This window comes from Sturnira hondurensis, unplaced genomic scaffold (genome assembly GCF_014824575.4).
Source record: "Sturnira hondurensis isolate 20B ecotype Veracruz unplaced genomic scaffold, ASM1482457v3 Scaffold0010428, whole genome shotgun sequence".
Taxonomy (NCBI): domain Eukaryota; kingdom Metazoa; phylum Chordata; class Mammalia; order Chiroptera; family Phyllostomidae; genus Sturnira; species Sturnira hondurensis.
Window position 1 is genome coordinate 11,199,889 of NW_028083059.1, and position 22,914 is coordinate 11,222,802.

Genomic DNA, 22,914 nt, shown 5'->3' on the forward strand with positions numbered 1-22,914 from the left:
GATTGCTCAGTATCTGTTTATCATTTTACTGTGAACAGTAGTACAATTCAGACTACAGTGTTCTGGACTGCTTAGGGGAAGCTGGAGAGGCCACACGCATGCTGCAGTGGCACCTTAAAGTCGGGTCCTTTTGAGTCATATGTCCTGGATGCCACTGTTTTTCTTGGGGTTAACAGATCCAACCAACAGGCTCTTCAACACTTTGTTGAGTTGGCACAACTCTTAATTAGAGGTAGGAAATTTCTTTGTCCTTAGTTAATCAGAGGACTGGAATTCCTCTTGCCTTCCTGTAAGGTGGGCATAAACATCTATTGCCCATTTAGCGAGTTCCTCATCCTATTTTACAGTTGATTAAAGATGCAAAAGATTAATGTTGAAAAAGGCTGATTCTGCTACACACAAAAAAATCCATTTCCTCTTATTTGATTTTTAGACATAAAAGTCTTTGAATGGTATAAAATATTCTAACAAGATTTTTTCTTCCTTTTCCTGTGGGATCCAAGCCTATGAATTTTGAAATAAGGAAAAAGAGAAACCTGCAGAAATGAAAACAAAGGGGCCTGGTGAGACATCCTGATCAATTTTAGAAGCAGCTGTCCCCCATTTGCAGTTCTCAAGCTTTTTGGTCCCAGAGTCACTTCACATTTCTTAGAATAATTATCGAAGACTCCAAAGAGCTTTTATTTATGTGGCATATATCTAGCAGAAATTCAAACTGAGAAGTTTCTAAAACACAAGGCTGCACAATCACGCGTTCCATTGGCTGTCAGAACAATGACGTGTCATACACCACAGGTGGCCACTGGAAAGCTCTGTTGTATGTTGGGATGAGAATGAAAGCAAAAAAGGCAGATAATGTCCTTGTGTTGTTAGGGAGATATTTTTGACCTTGGAAGTTCCTCGAAAGTGCTTTAGCAGTCCTCAGGATTCCACGCATCACATTTTAAGTAAGATCCACTCTTCCAAATGAATTAATTGCTGAGCTACAGTACTGTAGGAATTACATAGCTCTACATATAAGAATATGCTGATTTTTTTTCACCCAAAGGGATTAGGGCCTAAAAGGGCCAGATAGTAGCCAAATATGGAATTTGCTTGGGGCAATGTGAAATAATAGAAACTATATATATTGTTTTCTGTCCCTGGTTCCTAAAACCCTTACAACTTCCTGAGTTAGTAAGAGCACTAGGAACATCTTTTGTTGGGATATTTGGTCTCTGAACCTGGCTCTTGTTTCCTAACACAGAGCTCCTGAACCCCTCAGAATTTCCTTGTGTTCTAATGTGACTCTGGGTGGGCTCCTGGATGGGGAGTCGGCCATCAGAGAGACTAAGCATGATTGGCAGCTTGGAACTTTTGGCCCCACCCACCATCCTCCAAGGAGAAGCGAGAGGTTGGAGAGTAAGTTAATAACCAATCATATATTTGTAATGAACCCCCTGACCAAAAATCCCCAACTATGAATTTTTGAGAGCCTTCACGTAGGTGAATACACCCACATTTTGAGAGGGTGGCTCACCCCAAGTCTGTGGGGACAGAAGTGCCCTGCACCCTTCCCGACCTTGTGCCTATGTATCTTTTCCTCTGGCGGTTCATCTGTGTTATTTAGTGTAAGTGTTCCCTGAGTTCTGTAAGCTGTTGTAGCAAATGATAGAATCCAAGGAAGGAGTCACGGGAACCTCTGGTTTGTAACCACATCGGACAGAAATGGTGGGTTACCTGGGGACTCGGTACTCAAAATTGGCATCTGACATGAACAGCTGTATTGTGAAACTGAGCCCTTAATGTGTGGGGTCTGCGAGCGCTAACTCTGGGTGCAGAGTGTCAGAATTGCATTGATTTATAAGATATTCATATCTTATCATGTTGGAGAATTTTTTGATGTGTAGAAAACCTCCACACCCGGTGTCACAATGGTTGTGAGTGTGGTAGTAGTGTCGAGGAGAACACGGGGGGGTGTGGCGGGGTGGTTCCTAGACAGGAATCTTCCAGTGATGGCGCCCAGTTGTCTCTGCAGCCTGGTAACTCACTCCGTTCCTCCATCATTAACTGCCAGTCAGGGCGGCCACTTCCTCCGACTCCTTCCTTTCCCTTTCTCCCTTCACCTGTTAAATCTTCCATCCTTTTGCCCTATTTCCTCACACTTAAAGAAATATGAAAAACTGCCTTAAGATACTCACAGCTAGTTGGAAATAACATTTATTTGTATTTTAAACTAAGGGTTCTAAAAACAAAATCTAATGACCCTAAGCTAAGGCATCAAACCTCTATTGATAAAAAATTTTTCTAAGACTAGAGATTGAAGGAAAATGTCACCTGGTGAGAAGTTTTACCTGGCAAAAAAGCACCACAACCACTTCTACCGAGCTATGAGAACAGCCCTGACTTGAAAGTGCTTGACACACAGCAAGTCCTCATTAATGTTAAAGTGAATTCTAGTAAATTAATTTACTGTCATTCTCTTTGAATGAAAATGGAAATATCTGAAGTCTGATGGAATTCTCCCAAGGTATTAAAAAGCAATACACTGAGTTTTCTGTGCGTAAAGTTAAAGTAGTTTCCAAAGGCCCGTGCTGAAGGATTTAGGTAAATGAACCCCTCCCCTTTTTTTCATTCAATTCTTCCTTCTATAGGCACTGTCTTAGCTCAGGCAGCCATAACAAAAATACTGTAGACTGGGTGACTCAAACAACACATCCTTCTTTCTCACAGTTCTGGAGGCTGGAAGTTCAAGATCAAGACACTGGTAGATTCCATGTCTGGTGACAGACCACTTCCTGGCTCATAGTAGGCCATATTCTCAGTGTGTCCTCACATGGCAGGAAAAAAGAGCAAGCTCACTGGGTTTCTTTTTAAGGGCATTAATCCTGTTCATGAGGACTTCACCTTTCACGACCTAATCACCTCTCAAAGGCCCCACCTCCTAACATCATCACATTGGCTGTTTCGATACCAACACAGGAATATGGAGGAGATACATTCAATCCATACCAGTACCTACTATGTGTTAGTCAGTCTTCTAGGTGGTTTAGAATAAAACAGATTCCAATGCCTTGGAGGTGTTTACTTTCAATGACACAATATCTAAAAATCACATTAAATAAGTAAACTATATGATGTTGAAGTTGTTTTGTACTGTGTTAACTTGTTGAAACTGGATCTATGTTTCCCAGAATCATCTTCCAGGGGTAATGTTGGATGAAGGTAGCCCAAAGTCAAATTCATGGAAGATTGGGCCTGGCTGGCATAGCACAGTGGATTAAGCACAGGCTACAAACCAAAGGGCTGCTGGTGCAATTTTCAATCAGGGCACATGCCTGGGTTCCAGGCCAGTTCCCCAATGGGAGCCACATAAGAGGCAACCACACATTGATATTTCTCTCCCTTTCTTTCTCTCTCCCCTCCCCTCTCTAAAAAGTGAATAAAATGTTTTAAAAAATCATAGAAGATTGAGAAAGTGGGTATATTAGTTCACCCAAGGAACAGAACCAAGTATGTGTGAGTGTGTATATGTGTGTGTATAAAATGTGTGTGTATAAAGATTCATTCTAGGAACTGACTTATGGGGTCGGAGAAGCCCCATAATCTGCCATCTGCAGGTTGGATAATCAGGAACGCGGCTAATTCAGTCTGAGCTCGAAAGGCCTGAGGAGGGGAGGGTGGGCAATGCTTTAAGTCCCAGTCTGAGTTCAAGAACTCCAGAACCAGGAGTGCCAACATCCAAAGGCAGGAAAAGATGGATTTCCCAGTTCAATCAGAAAGAGCAAATTTGCCCTCTCTCTGCCTTTTTGTTCTACTCAGACCCTCAACAGATTGGACAATGACCACCCACATTGGTGAGGATGATCTTAGCCTACCAATTCAAGTGCTAAACTCCTCCAGAAACATCCTTCCAGACACACTCCGAAATAATGTTTCACCAGCCACCTGGCATCCCTTAACCCAGTCAAGCTGACACATAAAATTAACCATCATAGTTGGAGTGAAGTAGCAGCCGTTGTTCTCTGAGGGTTGCTCTGATTGGATGATGTGAGGGGTACACATGCAGGTTCTGGTGGTTCCAGTTTGTCCTTCCTGCTCACATCTAATGCGTTACCCCTTCAGCAGCCCTGCAGCCAATAGCAGCCCTGGACTGACCACTAGATACAGAAGGGACAACTTTCCGTAGACCTCTACACCAGCTCCTCTGTGCCTCTCACTAGATATGCTGGTTCCTCAGGTTCCACAGCAAGTTCGAACTCACACTGTACTAGCACCAGAAAGGGAAGTCAGTGACTTTGAGACTGGCCTGGGGACTCATCAACATGTACCTATTTAAAGGCTTTGTAAATCATTTTAAAGTTGACAAAACCCATTATTAACTAATTTATCACACATCTTTGAAGCATAGAGGACTAGTATCATGATCTCTATGTTACATACGAGAAAATTAAGTCTCAGAGGTCATACCAGTTGTAAAAAATAAAAAGTGATAACACCGCCTGTTAGCTAACTTCTAATCCTCCATTTTTTAAACATATGTTAAGATCCAGTTGGAGAACCAAAAATTGAAACTCAGAGATTATCTTTTTTCTTGGCAAGATCGTTATTAATATATTTATAACCAGATGTGGGCCACACCCATGTATGAACTCCATTCTGTAAACATCAATGAGCAGTGTAAAATTTACCTGTGTTTTAGTGGTGGGGAAATGGAGTGTGCTTACTTCACCAGGCAGAGATCAGTTCATTCTAGTTCCCATTCCCCACCATGCTCAGCTCCAAAAAACTCTCCAGTTTTTCCATTAGTTATTCCTGCTTCAAACCAAACCCCTGCCTGACCCACCTCTCACATCTGTACTCCAGTTTTACAAACGCTCCCTCTGGGCTCATTATATCACACTTGTTCCGAAACAACTTCAAGCCACCCCTGTTTCTCCAATCGTGTGTGGGCACACCCGTCCCTTGATGCTGTCTTCCGTTCTGTGTAAACCCAGCAGGCCAACGCAGCTCCAGCAGGATCCAGGTTGACTCTCTTAAAATGGCATGGAAAATCATAAAAAGGTTTTTCTGCAAATATTTTTTCTGTTCTAAAGGCATCTCATATGGGGAAAGAATGGGGCACATTGTAATGAGCACAACATTGGTGGGGAGGGGGGGCTCAAAAAGCCTGGATTCTGGTCTGTTTCTACCATTCTAATTAGTCCTCTTTCTACCACATAATAGCATTACCTTAGTGCAGGGTTTCTTACTTTCAACAGTATTCACATAATGGTCTGGGCAATTCATTGTTGTGGGGGCTGTCCAGTGCGTTGTAGGAGGTTTGGCAGTGTCCCTGGCCTCTCCTGACTGGAAGCTAGTAGTGCCCCTCCCCCAGGTGTGTTAACTAGACAGATCTCCAGACATCATCAAGTGTCCCTGGGGGCTAAACTGCCCCCAGTTGAGAACCATTGAGTTAGGGAAATGGAGATAATTTCTCTTTTATAAACTGAAGAGATCATAATATCTATGTTATCCTGTTGTTAAGAAAAGTAAATAACTAGCCATTTGAAATTGTTTACAGATATGTATTAGTATTGACTAACTCATTCATAAATAACGGTTCTTCCTCTCTCACACCGCTTGCTTGGGGTTTTTCTAGCCATCTAAACCACAGACACTAATTAAATGTTTTCTCCAATATTTATAGCTATAATTTAATCTTTTTTATTCACCAGACAAAGTAAATAATCTTGGTCTGTGCTTTTCCACCAAGAACAGGGTCATATTTGCCATTCGACTCCACAGTTATTCCTCTGATTACACACAATATTCAATATAAAAATTCATACTCAGTTTTATAACACTCTCTGGGGCAGACAACCAGCACTGTATTTGACAGCCCCTTTTAGATTTGGGCTGCTCTTCTCCCTAATACGCATTACAGTCCAGTGGAGGATGATCGAAGACAGTGAGACATGGCCTGGACAAGCTTCTGATGAACTGGAGATTCCAAACAGCGGTGTCTCTGCCAAACAGGTATCAGCAGAGTCCGACCTCCTGACCCGCAACTGCACACCGGAGCCGCCCACCTGGAGCACTGGACAGGCTCCTCATTCGTCAAGATTTCATACAAAGACTGTTTGACAATAAGTCCATTTTTTTCCAGAGGACAGTATATATTGGCCCTTCCAAAACCACCCTAACATCAATCCCAGGACTCCATTTATTGCCTAATAAGCGAATAAGCTTTTCAGTTATTTCTTCTCCCCCAAATCCCACTCTCTGTGATTTGGCTCTCCTGCCACCAAATCCCAGAAACCTGAAGCTAGGTGGGGAAGGGATGTGGATTTTTAGAGAGACAGTCAATGCTACAGAACTATCTGAGAAATACGTAAGCCCGTCTATCTGATTCGGTTGTGTTCACGGACTAACATGAACTGTGTCATTCTAACCCCTTTCTGTAATTCCGAGTCTCTCTGAGCAGTGTCCTACCAACAGTTATACTTCTTTAATATCTGCTCCCCACTCTCATGGTACCCAGAGGCCCCTCCCCATTTAACTCTGTGCCCCTCCCATGAACTCCACCCCACCTACCTCTCTTGGAGATGTTCCCGAGTCAAACGGGGAGCTTCAGCATCTCCTGACTAAAGTAATGTCTCAGCTCAGAACAAAAACCACCCGTGATTCCTTGCATCCAGAGACTTTGCCTGCCTTCTCTCTCTGCAGACCTCCCAAATGGCGGCGATATCCACAGTCCTCTCTCCAGTGTTACTCCTAACTTATGATCTGCTCATTTCCTTCTGAACTTTTTGACACTTATGGGCCAAAGGAATTGCATATGAGGAGAAAAATAACTCCTATAATGATGCAACTCATCCTTTCAAAAGTATACCGCCTTACTAGTATTTTCTTTCTAGCATGTTATTAACTTTTAATTGCTTACTAGAATCCAGTAGCACATAAAGGCTGAGGAACATTGGAGATTTCTTGTTATTCCCATTTTTTTCTAAATAACCTGCTTCTGGGAAAAGGTTTTTCAAAGAGTGACATCGATGCTCTCTTCTGGCCTCACTCTAACCCTATGCCCATCTTGGAATCACAAACTGGGGTGTTCTATACACCTGTAAATACAATCAGGATGAACCTATCTCATGAAAAATTTAGGTTAAAACTAAATTTACTTATAATAGCACCAAATAGATACTTAGAACCAATTTCCTCATCTGAGTTCTGAGGATGTTGAGAAAAGCTAGTAAGATAATGTATGTGGACATATATAGAAAAATATACCTATACCTATAATATTTGGATATTTTCATTACTATAGAAGTTTGACACAGAAAGAAGTGTAGGGCAGACAGTGAAGAACTCTTTAGATAACTAGCAAAGCAGGACAATGTTAGGACAGAACTATTCTCACTTTCTGTCTTCCGGACACCAAAGAACAATCACACCCACAGTAAGCTCTAGGGTAGAAATCTGAGACACTGCAGGTATACAAGTCAAAAAAAATTGCAGGCAACCAGTAGGAAAACGATGACAGATTGCCTCTGCACTGCCTGCAGACGAGTAGGCTGTCTAATAAGTGGCCTCACACGGTGTCACTCATTAGCTTTGTGGAATAAACTGCTCCCAGCCTCTGGCCCTCAGCCAGGCCCCTTCTCTTGTCAGGACATCAAGAAGATCCACCACTTTGGGCCAGATTCTTATTAACAAGTTATAAAGACAATATATGAAACCAGAATGCTAATGTGTTATCCTGTGCAATGGATTTGAAACATGACGATTTAGCTAAGCTAGGAACACATTTCCCATAATTCCCTCCCCCATGTTAGCCAGAGAGGCTCTTTTCATGAGTGTTGGAAGGCTGATTTGAAGCAGCAGCCATATTGCTTTCACCCTCAGGCTGGTTCAGGGGCACCAGACGCTGTTCCATCTCTGGCTTACTAATGCGTCAACTGACACTCCGCTGACGTGGGGCACATCACCCCTCCATTGCCCTTCAAGTTCTCCATCTCCCCTCCCAGGTGTGTGCTAAGCTCCATAACAAAAGGCCTCAGTTTCTTCTGCAAGTCACCACACCATCTAAGTTGGAGACAGTGTGAGACCAGGTTCCGGTCCACCCTCGTGGACTTTAGCCCGAGGGTTCCAGTATGTCCTTGCTCTCCCTCCCTCACGTCTATCTTCTGTTCTTGACTACCAGCCTTCAGTCTCTAAGCTCCAGAATACCTGCAAAAACAACAGCCTTAGAGGGACTGGTTAACCATCTCCCACACTTGTACAAGGTACACTCTGTAAACAGTGGTTCTGCTTCTCTGACCCCACCTGATCTATATAAAAAATAACCGTTATGGGTTCTGAGTCCTTCAAGCCCATGTGACCAGCACATTCCTTCTTTGTGGACAGAATTCCCTAGAAATTAAATATAGCCAGGAATTTGCTTAGAAAATCTTGAAAACAGAACAGAGAGTTAATCAAATTAATCAGTTTTTTAAAGATTTTATTTATTTATCTTTAGAGGGGAAGGGAAGGAGAGAGGGAGAGAAACATCAGTGTGTGGTTGCCGCTCATGTGCCCCCCTCTGGGAACTGGCCCGCAACCCAGGCATGTGCCCTGACTGGGAATTGGAACTGCTATCCTTTGGTTCACAGGCCCACACTCAATCCACTGAGCCACGCCAGACAGGGCCGGATTAATCAAATTTTAATGTAAATTAGATCTATTTTAATGTAGCATCTTCTTGCCAGTAAGAAAGATTACTAAAGGTTGTTCTTTAACATTCTCACCTCTGAACACCACCAAGAACAGGCCTTGTGCAAACGTGCCTCTGTGACTGCTTTTTTCAATATTCGCAAGAGTGACCAATCTCTGAGGATGGCCTTTTGCCTTCAATGGATTAATCATTCAATCATAGTTCAATTTTTTTTAGTTAGCATAAAGTGACTTGATGTATCTCTTTTCTGATGTATTATGCTGCAAATACTGGAAAAAAATACAAAAACCTAAGTCCCTTCCCTGCAGTTGAAGATATTTACTTCTTTTCCAAGATTCTGCATATTAAAGATAAATTTAGCTTCTCAAGCAATCTCTTGTATGAAGCAAATGCCCCTATGGAGGCTAGCAGATTTTCTCATCTTAGCGTGAATTAACTCCATCTGTTTGCTTTCCTCTTGCTGTGGTCAGCTGTGCTGAAAGAAAAAAAATGGTATCTTAGCAGGGAGTTAGAAAGAAAAGTATTATTTTTAAAAGAGTTTAGCAATTTTTTCACTTTATTTTCATTGTTTATTATAGCTGTCCCTATTTTCTCCCTCTTTTCCCCCATCCACGTCCTCAGCCACCCCTTCCTCTGGCCATCACCACACTCTTGTCTGTGTCCATTGCTGTGTCCATTGCTGTGTCCATTGTCTGTGTCCATACATTGCATGTATGTTCTCTGGCTACTCCCTTCACCTTCCTTCCCCAGTTGCCCCTCCCCACTCCCTCTGACAGCTGTCAGTCTGCTCCGTGTCTCCATGCCTCTGCTTCTATTTTGTTCATTGGTTTATTTTGTCCATTAGACTCCGTATGTAAGTCAGATCATATGGTATTTAACTTTAGAATGCTGGGATCTTTACAGGGAGAGGGACGCAGCTGACCCCCGAGAAGGAGAGCCCAGCAGACACAGGCAGTGCGATCATCGGGCCTTCTGAGGAAAGGGGCGACTCTCAGTGACACTTGTCGCAGTTCCAACGTTTACAGTCACAAGTACTTCAGTAGGCAATTTGGGTTTGGCAATACCTTCTTCCCAAATCTCAGACCTTGGCTGCAAACATCAGATGGGAAATTCTAGCTCAAACGCTCAGCACGCGAACAGCTCTCTCCCCATCGGCCGTGAATGTTGTCTCGGTGTATGGTTCTCGTCAGGTGTCCTTTGAAAAGCTTTGGCACAAATGTGTGGCTGTGCAAGATCTTGAAAATTTCGAAATAATCAAGCTGCAAGCAGCAATTATTGACAGCATATGAGAACCATTGCAGTTCCGTTGTTGTTAACTTAGGTCCAACCTCCAAATCATGTACCTGATGGAAAGCTTTCCTGTCTGTCAGAGCTCTAAACATTAGAGTTTATCTGATTCTCCAAAATAGTAATTTCAGCCTTGAAAAGTGCCTGGAATTACTGGAATAAAAATGAGAGAAAAAAGATAACCCTGTTTTGTTTGTAACAGTCTACTTTCAAGCAAACTTTATGAAGCATTTTATTTTGTATAAAAACTTTGAAACAGCCTAAAGGCTTCCTTAGACCAGCTGTATATTTTGTCTGGTAAACGTCCTCTGAGCGACAAGACTCCCTCAGCAGAGGCACCTGCAGGATGTGTGATGGTTTCATTCTCTATGTCCTGGTTCTGGGGAAGCATCAGCTTCACGGGCTCATTATTCACATTCACAATGGGCATCTGCAGCCACCAAAAGGAACCATTAGACTGGTTTGTGTTGTCAAATTAAAAAGGGAAAAGAGAATGGTTTAAAGTTCTGAGAGTCTCTGTACCACTTAATTATGCTTTCCACAGTAGTCCAATCAAAATTTGCTTTTTCAGGAAAATGGGCACTAAGAAAAAGCATGCTTTGCTATTCAGATTGTTGCTAGGTCAAACACTCAACCCATAAGCTTACAAAAAGCAGACACGACACTATTACACAAGGTCTTTCCTTTGAAGCAACTAAAGAGCTTCACCATCAGTCTCAATATGACTTTATTTCCTCCACAATCCCAAGATGTTATTGTCCCTCATCTCCTGATTGAGGAACTAGAAACTGTTAAGCCAACTAAGTTTAAGAAGTTACCTAGGCCCTGACCAGTGTGGCTCAGTGAGTTGGGCATCATCCCACAAACCAAAAGGTCACCAGTTTGATTCCTGGGCAGGGCACATGGCTGGGTTGGGAGTTCGATTCCCTTTTGGGGCATGTACAAGAAGACAACCAATCAATGCTTCTGCCTCACATCAATGTTTCTCTCCATCTCTTTCTCCCTCCCTCTCTCCCCCTGTCGATTAAAAAAAAAATCTTCTTTAAAAAAAGTTAACTAGATCTGCAAGGTTGTGCTGTCGGTAAGCCTAACATCTCATGAGATAAATTGAAATCCAACACATAGAACTGGATACACATTTGATAATGAAATGTTAGAGTTCAAAGAATATTGTGATACCATTCTTGGGGAAAGTTTATTTTTTATTTTATTTTTGAACTTTTTTATATTTGAATATAAAAAATCTCTCTTTCAGTAATTGTCAAAATCCCTTCTTTGAAATAAAAAAGCCTTGCTGTACAAAGAGAGAGAAGGAGAGAGGGCAGAAATAACGATCCACTGCTTCCCGATGGACTTTAAACTGACTACTCCCAATGAAGTAATTTCCCAGACTAGGTTGTTTCCATCCTAACCTTAAATGAACTACCTCATCTGTCTGTTGAGGGACTGGCCAGAGGGACTTCTGTAGGCAGGCAATGGTACAGGTGAGAAGAGTGTTTTTCTAGCCTATCCAACCATTGCCCAAACATTTATGGGACCTTTACTGTGTTTATGGCACCATACTAAATGATATGAGAAATTCTAAATGGGACTGATAACCCAGCTAGACAGAAAGATCAAAATAAAGAGAAGTAGGAGAATATTTCTATAACAGTGATGTTTCACAGACAAGTTTTGTACAAAGTGGATTTTAATTAGTGGTATCTCTACCTTAACCCCAATCCCAACCCCCTTCCCACACACTCACGTGCAAATCCCATTTGGATTCAACGAAGCAATAGAAAACATCATTCCTCCGAAAAGCATTCCATTTTAAGAATCATATAAATCTCTCAATACTCAGGTCTTTAAAGGAAATTGAAACAAATTCAATCAATTTCATGGTTATTGCTGTACTACCTACTATAAGAGCGCATTATATAAAATTTCATTATATTAAAATTGCTTGTCTTGTTTATATTTAAAATATTCTTTAAAATATTAGTGCTTTTGAATAACTTTTTATTGCCCTGGGTGACTTTACCTCTGAATATACACTGATTTCTAAGTTACTTTAATATTATACAAGACCTCACTTTTTAAGGAGTTGGCATCACTGTTTTCGCCTTTCACACGCCTGCAACATCATGACCCATGTCACCTGCTAACACCACTGTGCCATGTGACAATCATGGTGCCACACGATTTTATTTTCAGATGACATGGGGTTGGCACGATATTCAGGCTTGAAAATCTGCTCATCACTTTTTTTTATTTTTTGACATATTTACTAACAGCTAGTCCTTACTTTTTTAATTTAGAAAAGTATTTAAATTCTATTCATAAAAATGTTTTTTTTCTTTAGTTTTGCTCCATGCACAATATGGAGATATTGACTTAGCAGCATGCCTTCGCCAAACTAGAATATGGCTTGTGCTCGTCCTGCTCTCGCCTGAACGATACACTTCAGTTTTTAAGGGGCTGCATGTGGTGGGTACAGCAGGTGTGGGGGGCTTCTTCCTGACTTTGCGGCCCCATTTTAGCAGAGCTCTGCGTCCTCTCAAGCTAATGCAGTGATCAGAACACCCCAACCTGGATGTCAACCACTCAGAAAAAAATGTCTGGCCACCCAATTCGTATCATGCAAAATCGTTTCATTTCCTCACGTAACCCCCAAAAGTTGTATCATGAAGCATATACAGGCACACCTCGGGGGTATTGCGGGTGCTGCCAGACTGCTGCAATAAACAGAGCATCGCAATAAAACAAGCTGTAATCTTTTTTTTTTTTTGGTAGAGGGTCTTGCCTTCAATTTGTAAAAATACACACCCTATGAAGCTCAATGAAGCAAAGTGCAATAAAATGAGGTATGCCTGTACTGCATTTCTCCACCCTTTTCTCACATCTTCTCTTCTCATTAGCCAGCCAGAAGAAGCATCTGTAGAGCCGCCACCTGCCTCCCTGCTCCAGCCTGGTGCACTGCCTTCTGGGCACACCGCAGTCTCCTGCAGGGCTGGCCAGGCCACACCCCTGGAGTTTCTGACCTGGCATCTCTGAGGTGGAGCCTGAGAATTTGCATTTCAAATGTGTTTCCAGGTGATGCTGATGCTGCTGGTCCAGGAATCAGGTCTTGGGAACCACTACAGGCCCCCTGACTTTTCTGCTCATTCTAAGATCATGCACAATCCAACTATCAGTTTATGTCACAAGCACAGTCTCCATACAGAGAGTAAACACATCCAAGCCAGGATATTAATCACAGTTCAAGATAAGAGCTTCTACATTCAGTGTTCCCTCATTCAATTCTGGTGCTGTCTGCATTCCAGAAAGGAAAGATTGTCAGTATCTGCTCTCTCTCCACTCATCTCCTCCCCACTTTCAAACTTTAGGTGGTCACCCTACTAGCTGGGGGAGCCAGGGGGTGCCTGGGCATATGAGGAGGGAAAAAGGAAGTTCTTAACTGGCTGCTCTCTGTTGCTGTCCCAGGCAGGCCTCACGTGCCCTAGGCCTGGCCGACACAGAAGGCTCACTTCAACAGCCTGTCCTCTCTCTGCTCCACTGCCTCACTTCCCGACCTTCTTACAAGTTGAGAGTCTTCCCACTTGTTATCATATTCTTTGAAAATCCGCGTTTTGGTCAGGCATCTCACCAAGAATTTCGTATTTCTTGTCTCCCTGGGCGCCTTAGCTGAAATTTTCAACAATAACGTCCTGTAACGATAAGGCCCTTGTATCCTCTGCAGCCAGCCTGGTTGCAACACTCAGCCCCAAGACTGTGTTCTCCCATCTATTTCCTGTGCAAATGCCCTTATGAAAAGTGTGCATTTTATTAAACATCTCACAGGGACAGATGAAGGGCCCTTGTGTATCATACTTTAACCTCCTTCAGCTATTCCCCTTCTGTGGCAACCTAGGGCCTCACCTTGGGCCATTCCTGTACCATCGGGTTCATCTTCTCTTTCCTTTTCCTCAGCCCTCCAGACCCTTCCATGGAAATGCCAAATCTTCTCTCCTTTATCATGCAGAGTAGTTTTCTTCTTCCTCAGGCAAGCTGGACCTAGCACACATCAGGTACTAGAGGTTCAGCTTCATTTTAGCAAACATCTCTCAGCAAAATGGACTAGGAGCCTCCAGAAGCTCCTTAATGTCACTGTTTATTGTTTTAACTCTGTTGTCTCATTTCATTTTCAGGATAAACACTGTGGATAAAAATATGAGAAGAGTTATTATAAATTATTAAAATGGAACAGAGATCTTAAGCTACTTACTCAGCTTCACGAAGAAATGCCTACACATATTTAGCTATCTATTTATTTATTTAATAAATCCTCACCTGGAACATGTTTATTGCCGAGACATCATCGTGAGAAACACTGATTGGCCGCCTCCTATACGTGCCCTGACCAGGGATCAAACCCACAGCAGCCTTTCGGTGCATGGGATGGCAACCCAATCAACTGGGCCACCTAGCCAGACCTAGATTTATTTTTTTCTTCCTCAGAGGTGCATTCTGTAAGTGAATCCCGTGCCAGCATTCCTTACGCACAGCGTTCCTTTCCAGTCCACCCACTGTACCCTGGCAGGCTGGTGCCAGAAGTAGAAATGGGCGCAAGCAGACAACCTGGCCCGAGGCTTAGTCCCCATGGACCAGAATCAGCACCCCAAAGGTGATCACTCACCTTTTCGCCAATAGCTACGACCACCAACCACAGTATTGGCCACCGTGTTAAAAGGATGAATTTCAGATTCATTGTGCTCAGAATTCCCCCCAATCAGCTGGGACAGACACAGCTGTGTGGTGTATTATACCAAGAGGGGGCAGCTGTCCTCTCTGTGGAGGAACAAGGATTTGCTTCTGAAGCTGCTATGAGCATTAATGGGAGCTGTGAATCTACCTTGTCTCATGTCAGTGGGAAGAGAGAGCAGCTGGATGATGAATGTAGATAAGATTATTCTCTTCAAAGCACCCCTCACAATTTCTATTAGTAGCCATGGTTTATCTCCTGGTATGTCTCTATGATCCAAATTTTGCTCCAAAGTCATAATGCTTTAGATTATCAGCCGTATCAGGTAATGTCACCAATGATAAGCGCCTGCTGTTAAAATAAATGCTGCTTTCTGTTCTGCATCTCAGCTGGTTTTTAATGCAGACTCCTAGGGGCTTGCGCAACAGTGAGACTCCATTTATCGGCACAAAACAGGCTCTTGTTTACACACGATCGCTTGGTAATCACGCAGCCTGTGTACAGGAAGTCAAGAAAAATAATAAGCGTGGTGCAGACTGCAAGGCTGGAACAAGGGGGCTGGTTTTTGACAATCAAGCACTATTTATGGCAATTAATGCGGCTTTTGATAAACTGCCAAACACCACAGAGGCCAGCTTTAGAACAAGGCACACTGACGACCTTTCGGGCTCTTCATCTTCACGAAGACTCTTCACGGGGCTTGACGAGCAATGGCTTACTAATTGGAAATCAAGTGTATGAAAAGGAAGCATAGCTTGCATGCTCTCCCTGAAAACTCAAATAATCTCATCTGTCCTTTTTCACAGCAAAGAAATCATGTTCTGCAATCATAAAAGGTAGAGATATCATATCCTTTTCCCCATAAACCCCAACGTCCCCAAAGCATATGCACACATTTCCTGAATTTGAATGTATGCCCCTGGTATCAGCAGAGACCCACAGAGGAGGAAACTGCTATAGAAATTCAGAACTGCTACAAAGCCCTGACAACTCCAGACTTCCTGTTCCCTGTCTCTCCTGGCTGAAATGGGATTTCAGTAATGTTGTCAAGGTAGGCGTTGGAAGACAGTCCTTTGTGTATTTTTTTTAGGCTTCTGCACCTGTTGCTGGGTGTGTCTTTCGCCAGGTTTGTGTTTGCCTTGAACAACCTGGAAAGGGGAGTCAACATTTTCCCCAAAGGACAGGTTTACTGCTTTGGGTAAAAGCAGTGTGTTCCCCAAATTATCGTTCCTCAGGTGTGATGCAAAGCCCCTGCCTGGGGGGCATCCATCTGCTCCATCTCCTGTGGGACTCGGGGCACAGGTGATCGACACAAACCTACTGATGCCCGAGCTGCTTGCTGCACCTTGGATAATAGAGTCTTTCACCTCTGGCCAAAGAGTCTCATGCTTCTCTGCCAGCGTCCACGACACGATGACAGAATAATGCAGTAGTTTATGATTAGGATAAAATCGAACTCCAGACCTGACACTAAGATGTAGTACCTGTGCATGATCTGGGTATCTGGAAGATCACTGGCAAATAATGAGAGAAAAATGTTTCTATTAACATATTAGCATAGTTGGCTTTTTTATTGTTATTGGTGACTCCCTTCCTCCCTTCCTGTCCTCTACTCTCAATTCCTGTGATTCAAGTGGGTTCCACCCATTTTCTTCTCAACTCCAGAAGTGGAAACAGGGTCCAGCCCAGGTGTTCCGTCCTCCTGTTCACAGCGGTTGGCTCAGGAATGTGGCTCAAGCCGAGTAGGTGAGACTCAATGTACTGAGCACCAACTCCAAAATAGAAACTGTCCCAGCAGCGACAAAGGTGTTTGGAAGCAAAATGGGAAAGGTTCTTCTTTGGAAGAGCTTACACACACGTAGAATTTTCCCGGCACTATTCGGAAAGAGCTGTGGTCTTGGAGCTGTGACGGCTAATGCAGTAGAGCAGGTGACTTAAGTTGCAGTGGCCATTCTTGTCTCCTCACTGGGAGACCCTATGTGATAATAACCTGGCCCCAGAGGAAAGTGAGTGGAGAGACAGATTCCTGACGTCCCATCTGAACACCTCCTGTAGCCATGCAAGCCCGGAGCCAATCTATCTCTGCATATGTCAGTCACGTAAGCAAATAAATCCCATTTTTAAGTCAAGACATTCTGAGTTATGTTTCTGTCACTTAAAACCAAAAGCCCTAATAATTCTGGGATTGAGTGAATTTGGGTAACACTGCACACTACACTGCAGTGTTTTTATGCAGGTTCGTATATTAACCCTGTGAGAAGGCATGCTGTAAAAATACTATTTCATTTTTTTAAACTTGGGATTTCTCATACTAATTTCCATGGACCTTTCTGCTTTGATTTCAGTGACATTTATCAACTCTTATAAAACTGACATTTCATGGACCTCCCTTCAAGAATACTGGAATATTATTTTTCCTGCAAATTTTTTATAAACTTATATATCAGAAAAATCAAACAAAATAAACAGAAAATGTGTGCACCAATGAGAGCCTTTGCCTCTACAATCTGGTATTTATTTCACCAGCATTTAATGGAAACCCACTGTGTGTCGAGCAGAGGGACCCACTGTGTGTGGGGCAGAGGGACAGGCACCAAGTGCACAGACTCCGATGGAAAATTGGAGCAGAGTAGCATCCAAAGTCACTGCCCTCCTGCTGGCCCAGCAACATGTAAATGTCTAAAAATATTGGAGTGTTTAAATTCTATAGAGAAGTTTGATATTCATCTTCATTACACTAAAACTGTACTAAAACATTAACAAATTAATCTATTTTTCTTGATTTTAGTTAGGAATTACAAAGTAAAGTTCTCAGATTAAATATACTTATGATCTCTCAGGAAACAGTTAGAAACAGTGAAATTCTCACCTATTTAGAACATGAGGATAATGCAATTTTGTAATGGGAAACTTATAATATCAAATTTAGAACCAAATTTATAATCCAAAGTGTCCTGATTTGATCAGGAGATAAAACCGAAGTCAATAAACTATGTTACATATTCTAAACGATGAATGGAAGCCTCTTTGCAATGTTAAGATAGAATAACACATAAAAGGAGATATCTATATCCCTGCCTGGTGAGGCTCAGTTGGTGGGTGTCTTCCCACAAGGGGAAGGGTTTCTGGTTCAGTTCCTGGTCAGGACACACGCCTGGGTTGCGGGTTTGGGGACCACTCAAGAGGCAACCAGTCAATGTTGCTTTCTCACATAGATGTTTCTCTCCCTCCCTTTTCCCCTTCCTTCCCCTCTTTCTAGAAATTAAAAAAAAAACTTTTTTTAAAAGAAGATATCTATAGAGCATAATGTAATCTTGAAAGTAGACTGACTGACTAGGAAATGAATTATGTGAATAAATTCAATTCAACAAGTTTTTGCTCCCAGCTATTTGTCTAGACCTGTGCCAAGCACTTGAGGGCTATTTTAGAACACAAGAAAAATAAAGCATTCCACAGTCATCTTATTGAGTTTGAATAATTGGCCTGAAAGGCAGATGTCATTTTTGACTTGCCCTTTAACTACTCAAAAACACTCAGAGAACAGAAACCTTTACTCAGGATGCAAGCTCTAAACGCAAGAGGTGGGGCCAGAAATGGATTACATCAGAGTAGCTTGGGAAAACTTCAAGGAGAATCTCAAGAGCAGAAATTGATATAAGCAAAGCCATGGGAAGTTTTTTATTTTGTTTCTGTTCTTAATTAGTTTGTCTTTAAGCTACAAGGTGAATATGGTGTAACAGTTTTGACTGAGGCAGAGGAAAAACAAGTAGCTAGAGTTCAAGTTTGGGCCGATATGGCACGGTCTATGTCAGACAGCAGAAAAAAGGGGACATAGCGGAGGCATTTATTTCAACAGGCATTTCTTGAATCTTGTTAAGCCTTTGACAGTTTATAATAGTAAGTAATTTCCCATATTTGTCACAAAAAAGTATCAATAAATCTGATACATAAAAGAATGCACGGAAACAGCATGCAATGACGGACATCTGATCAAAACAATTACATGCCACTGGAGGTCGAAACGGGGTCTCTTTTGGTTCCAAGTTAGAAACAGCTGTGTTGAGTTTTAAGAATGAAAGATTCTGACCAGTGGAAAAGCACATGGGAAAGAATGACTAGAACTTGATAATTTGTAGAATACAGAGAATGTAGAATTCTATCTCAAATGAGACAATGTGTTTGAAATCATTTGGAAATAGTCTAGCACAATACAACTATAAAGGGTTATACAGTGGCCTAGGCCAACTTACTTACTATATTTGAGCCTTGGTTCTTCAACTGCAAAATGTAAACAGTCATGTCTCTTCCACTTTTGTTTTCACATGGTTTTTATATGGCTTAATAAAAGAGTAAACCAAAATATGTTTAGTAATTTTTTACCCTATGTTTCTTTTCTAAAACAGGTTGCTGAGATACAACGAATATACAAAGAGACTGGATGAGTTCAAAGCACACAAGCTGATGAGTCTGGGCACCTGTACGCACCCACAACCCAAACCATCGCCACAGCCAAGATAACATATACATTCCTCACCTCCCCAAGCTTCCTCACACCCCTTTGTTTCTGCTGTTTTGAGGTAAGAACATTTAACATGAGATCTACTCTTTTTACAAAAATTGTTAAGCCAGGACGCCAGGACGAATGGCAGATCTCCAGGATTTATTCATCTTTCAAAACTGAAACTTTAAATCCATCCACTTCCCATTTCCCACCCGCCCCACCCCCATCCAGGACAACCACCACGCTACTCTCTGCTTCTATAAATCTGATTGCTTTAGAAACCTCACCTAGGTGGAACCATGCAGCGTTTGTCCAAAAACATACTTTTAAGTTGTTAGTTACTTTAAATTTGAAGTTTATTTATGACCCTCAAACCAAAACTTCCACATTTAGTTAAATCAGTCAACTTTAAACAAAGTTAAAATAAAGAATAGAGGTATCTTTTACAAGCAAAATCAACAAGGCCAAACCAAAAAAAAAATCTTCTGACTAAAGATGCAAATGTGAAAACCCCAATACACAGGTTTATAGGGAGAAAAGGAAGTCAAACCTCCCCCTCTCTCAGCCTGCTCACAATGCAGGTTCCTGCCACAGCCACAGAGGGATTCTAATGTGTTTTGACATATTTATCTGTGGGAGACTCTGCCATCGCATTGGCATTCTTCAAATTATTTTTACATTTAAATTGATTCCAATTACATAGACATTGCAAAACATTAATATTCATTTGAGATATTTCTGCACACCTCTTCTAGGTGTGCTAAACTTTTTTAGGCATGGGTTCATGATTAACTCACCCCACATGTAACTGCTGGAGAACAACCCTATGACATTCTGATTAGCATAAGAGCCTTGTTTGCATAAGCTCAAAGATCCTAAATTATAAACATTCCATTGACAAAGAGTTCACACATATAAACTCTTCCACGATGATTTCACTTCCAGATTTTTCTCTTTTTGTTTGAGATCAAGTAACTTGGGTGAAAGAGAAGCTCAAAGCAATAAATACATTCATTTGCTTGTTATGAAAGAAAAAAGGAATTTGATCTGTCCTTCTGGGGAGACAGGGAAGGGAAATGAATAGTCTGTAGGGGATAAAAGATAACAACTGCCCTCTTCCAGTGGATCCCCTGAAGGACTTAAGTGTGAATGGAATGGATGTCCTACGGAAACTTACGGAAAAAAAAACCTAAATTGATTTGCAAATAGAGGCAGCATGGACGATGTCAGGAGCCACAGGCAGAAGGAACCATGAGCATATAACAAAGAAATGAACAGAATTTGTGGAGAGGGGTCATGGAATCAAATTAGAAGCAATGCCATTTAAACCTTATGGGGCAGAGAAACCCCAAAACGTCATTTGGAATACATGAGAATTAAATTAAATAACGTATAAAATACTTGGCAGTTAGGAGGCATTGAAGCCGCAACTAGTACATCTCATTTAGGCTCCACAATTGAGTTTCTCGAAAAGTTTGGGGAGGCATTCCCCACAAGTGTTGGACTGGAATGAAAGATTAGGCAACACTGCCCCCTGGCGGTCTACTCTGTGCTCTGGAAAGATCAGTTTTATTGGTGGGCATTGAAATTGTGTAAAGGCGGCATTCCTGCGTATGGTTGGGGTCTGGTGATCCTTGAAATAAAAGAAGAACTTCTGTTCCAACAGGGATACAACCATTTTATGAAAGCCTAAAATTTTCCCCAAAGTTGTATTAGACTACAGAGAACCCCTGGAACTCCAGAAAAAAAAAAACCCCACTGTGAAATACTAGTAGTCTGAAAAGGGTGGAGGGATGGAGCAAAAAGGAAAATAGATTCATGGACAACAGTGTGGGGATTGCAGGGGGGAAGGGGGTATAAAGGGATTAAATGGTAATGGAAAATAATACAATAAATTTTTTTTAAAGAGTGGTCCAAAGGGAGCAACAAGGTGGAGACTGCAGAGGAACCTACAGTTCCAGGTGAAGGTGCGACCGGGATCAGTCATCCCTGAACCTGGCCTGTCACAAGCTCTGTGCACTGGGAAATAGAAACATGAGGTTTTGAGAAGTTAGCATCGCTAAGGATGCAAGATCTTTAGAGTTGACAACAGCGAGTGAGGTGATTCCCTGGCTAGTGGAGGAGAAGAGGAAAAGTCAATGAGGTACATAGGTTAACAGCGACCCACGCAGAAGTTCTGAGTAGCATAGAGGTGAGTGTATCAGGGAGCTCGGCAGCAGCACCAGCAGAGGAGAGCAACTGGTCCAGCTGGTCCAGCTAGAACAGAAGAGAAATTGCTGCCCTGCAGGCAGAACTTCTCAGAAGTGCCTCCATCTGGGCCAGGGACCCTAGAGGAAACATGAAAAACATCTGAGGGAGAAGGAGTCTTCCATGAAAGTTGAGTCATGGAACACACCCGCTGGCCAGGTTGGTTGCACTTTATTTCCACTCCACAGATGTGGATACTGAGATTGGGAGCTTGACTAAGTTCACACTAGTTTTTTCCCCCTGCATAAATCTATGTGATATTAATTTCTTTCCTTTTATTGATACTGAACTGCCTCCTTTTAAAAAAAATCTTGGGTACTGAGACATATATTCCCTCACCCCTTTCAGTTTTAAGGTTTTCTTAATTCACATTACACTTGATTTTATAAGGTTCCCCCAAATATGTTTCTGGAATAGATAATGTATAAATACTATACCAACAAAATAAATTATATGCCTATTGGAACTGTGTTATAAGTTTCAAAGAGCAACCAGAGTCTTCATATTACAACTTTTTCATAATTTGAAATCAGAATATATTTGGATCAGGGGATCATTTTACAATCTACCAAGGGATCCCTTAAACTAATAAAAATAAATCACACTTTACTTTGGAAAGACTATTCTAAAAGGTTCAAATACCAAAGCATGATGGACATCCTNGAAGTTCTGAGTAGCATAGAGGTGAGTGTATCAGGGAGCTCGGCAGCAGCACAAGCAGAGGAGAGCAACTGGTCCAGCTGGTCCAGCTTGAACAGAAGAAGAGAAATTGCTGCCCTGCAGGCAGAACTTCTCAGAAGTGCCTCCATCTGGGCCAGGGACCCTAGAGGAAACAAGAAAAACATCTGAGGGAGAAGGAGTCTTCCATGAAAGTTGGGTCATGGAACACACCTGCTGGCCAGGTTGGTTGCACTTTATTTCCACTCCACAGATGTGGATACTGAGATTTGGGAGCTTGACTAAGTTCACACTAGTTTTTCCCCCCTGCATGAAAATTAGAGCATAAATGTATGTGATATTAATTTCTTTCCTTTTATTTATACTGAACTGCCTCCCTTTAAAAAAAATCTTGGGTACTGAGACATATATTCCCTCACCCCTTTCAGTTTTAAGGTTTTCTTAATTCACATTACACTTGATTTTATAAGGTTCCCCCAATATGTTTCTGGAATAGATAATGTATAAATACTATACCAACAAAATAAATTATATGCCTATTGGAATTGTGTTATAAGTTTCAAAGAGCAACCAGAGTCTTCATATTACAACTTTTTCATAATTTGAAATCAGAATATATTTGGATCAGGGGATCATTTTACAATCTACCAAGGGATCCCTTAAACTAATAAAAATAAATCACACTTTCCTTTGGAAAGACTATTCTAAAAGGTTCAAATACCAAAGCTTGATGAACATCCTCCAATATATAGTGAATCTATAAATTTACACATATTTCAAAGAAACTTGATGTGACAAGGCTAT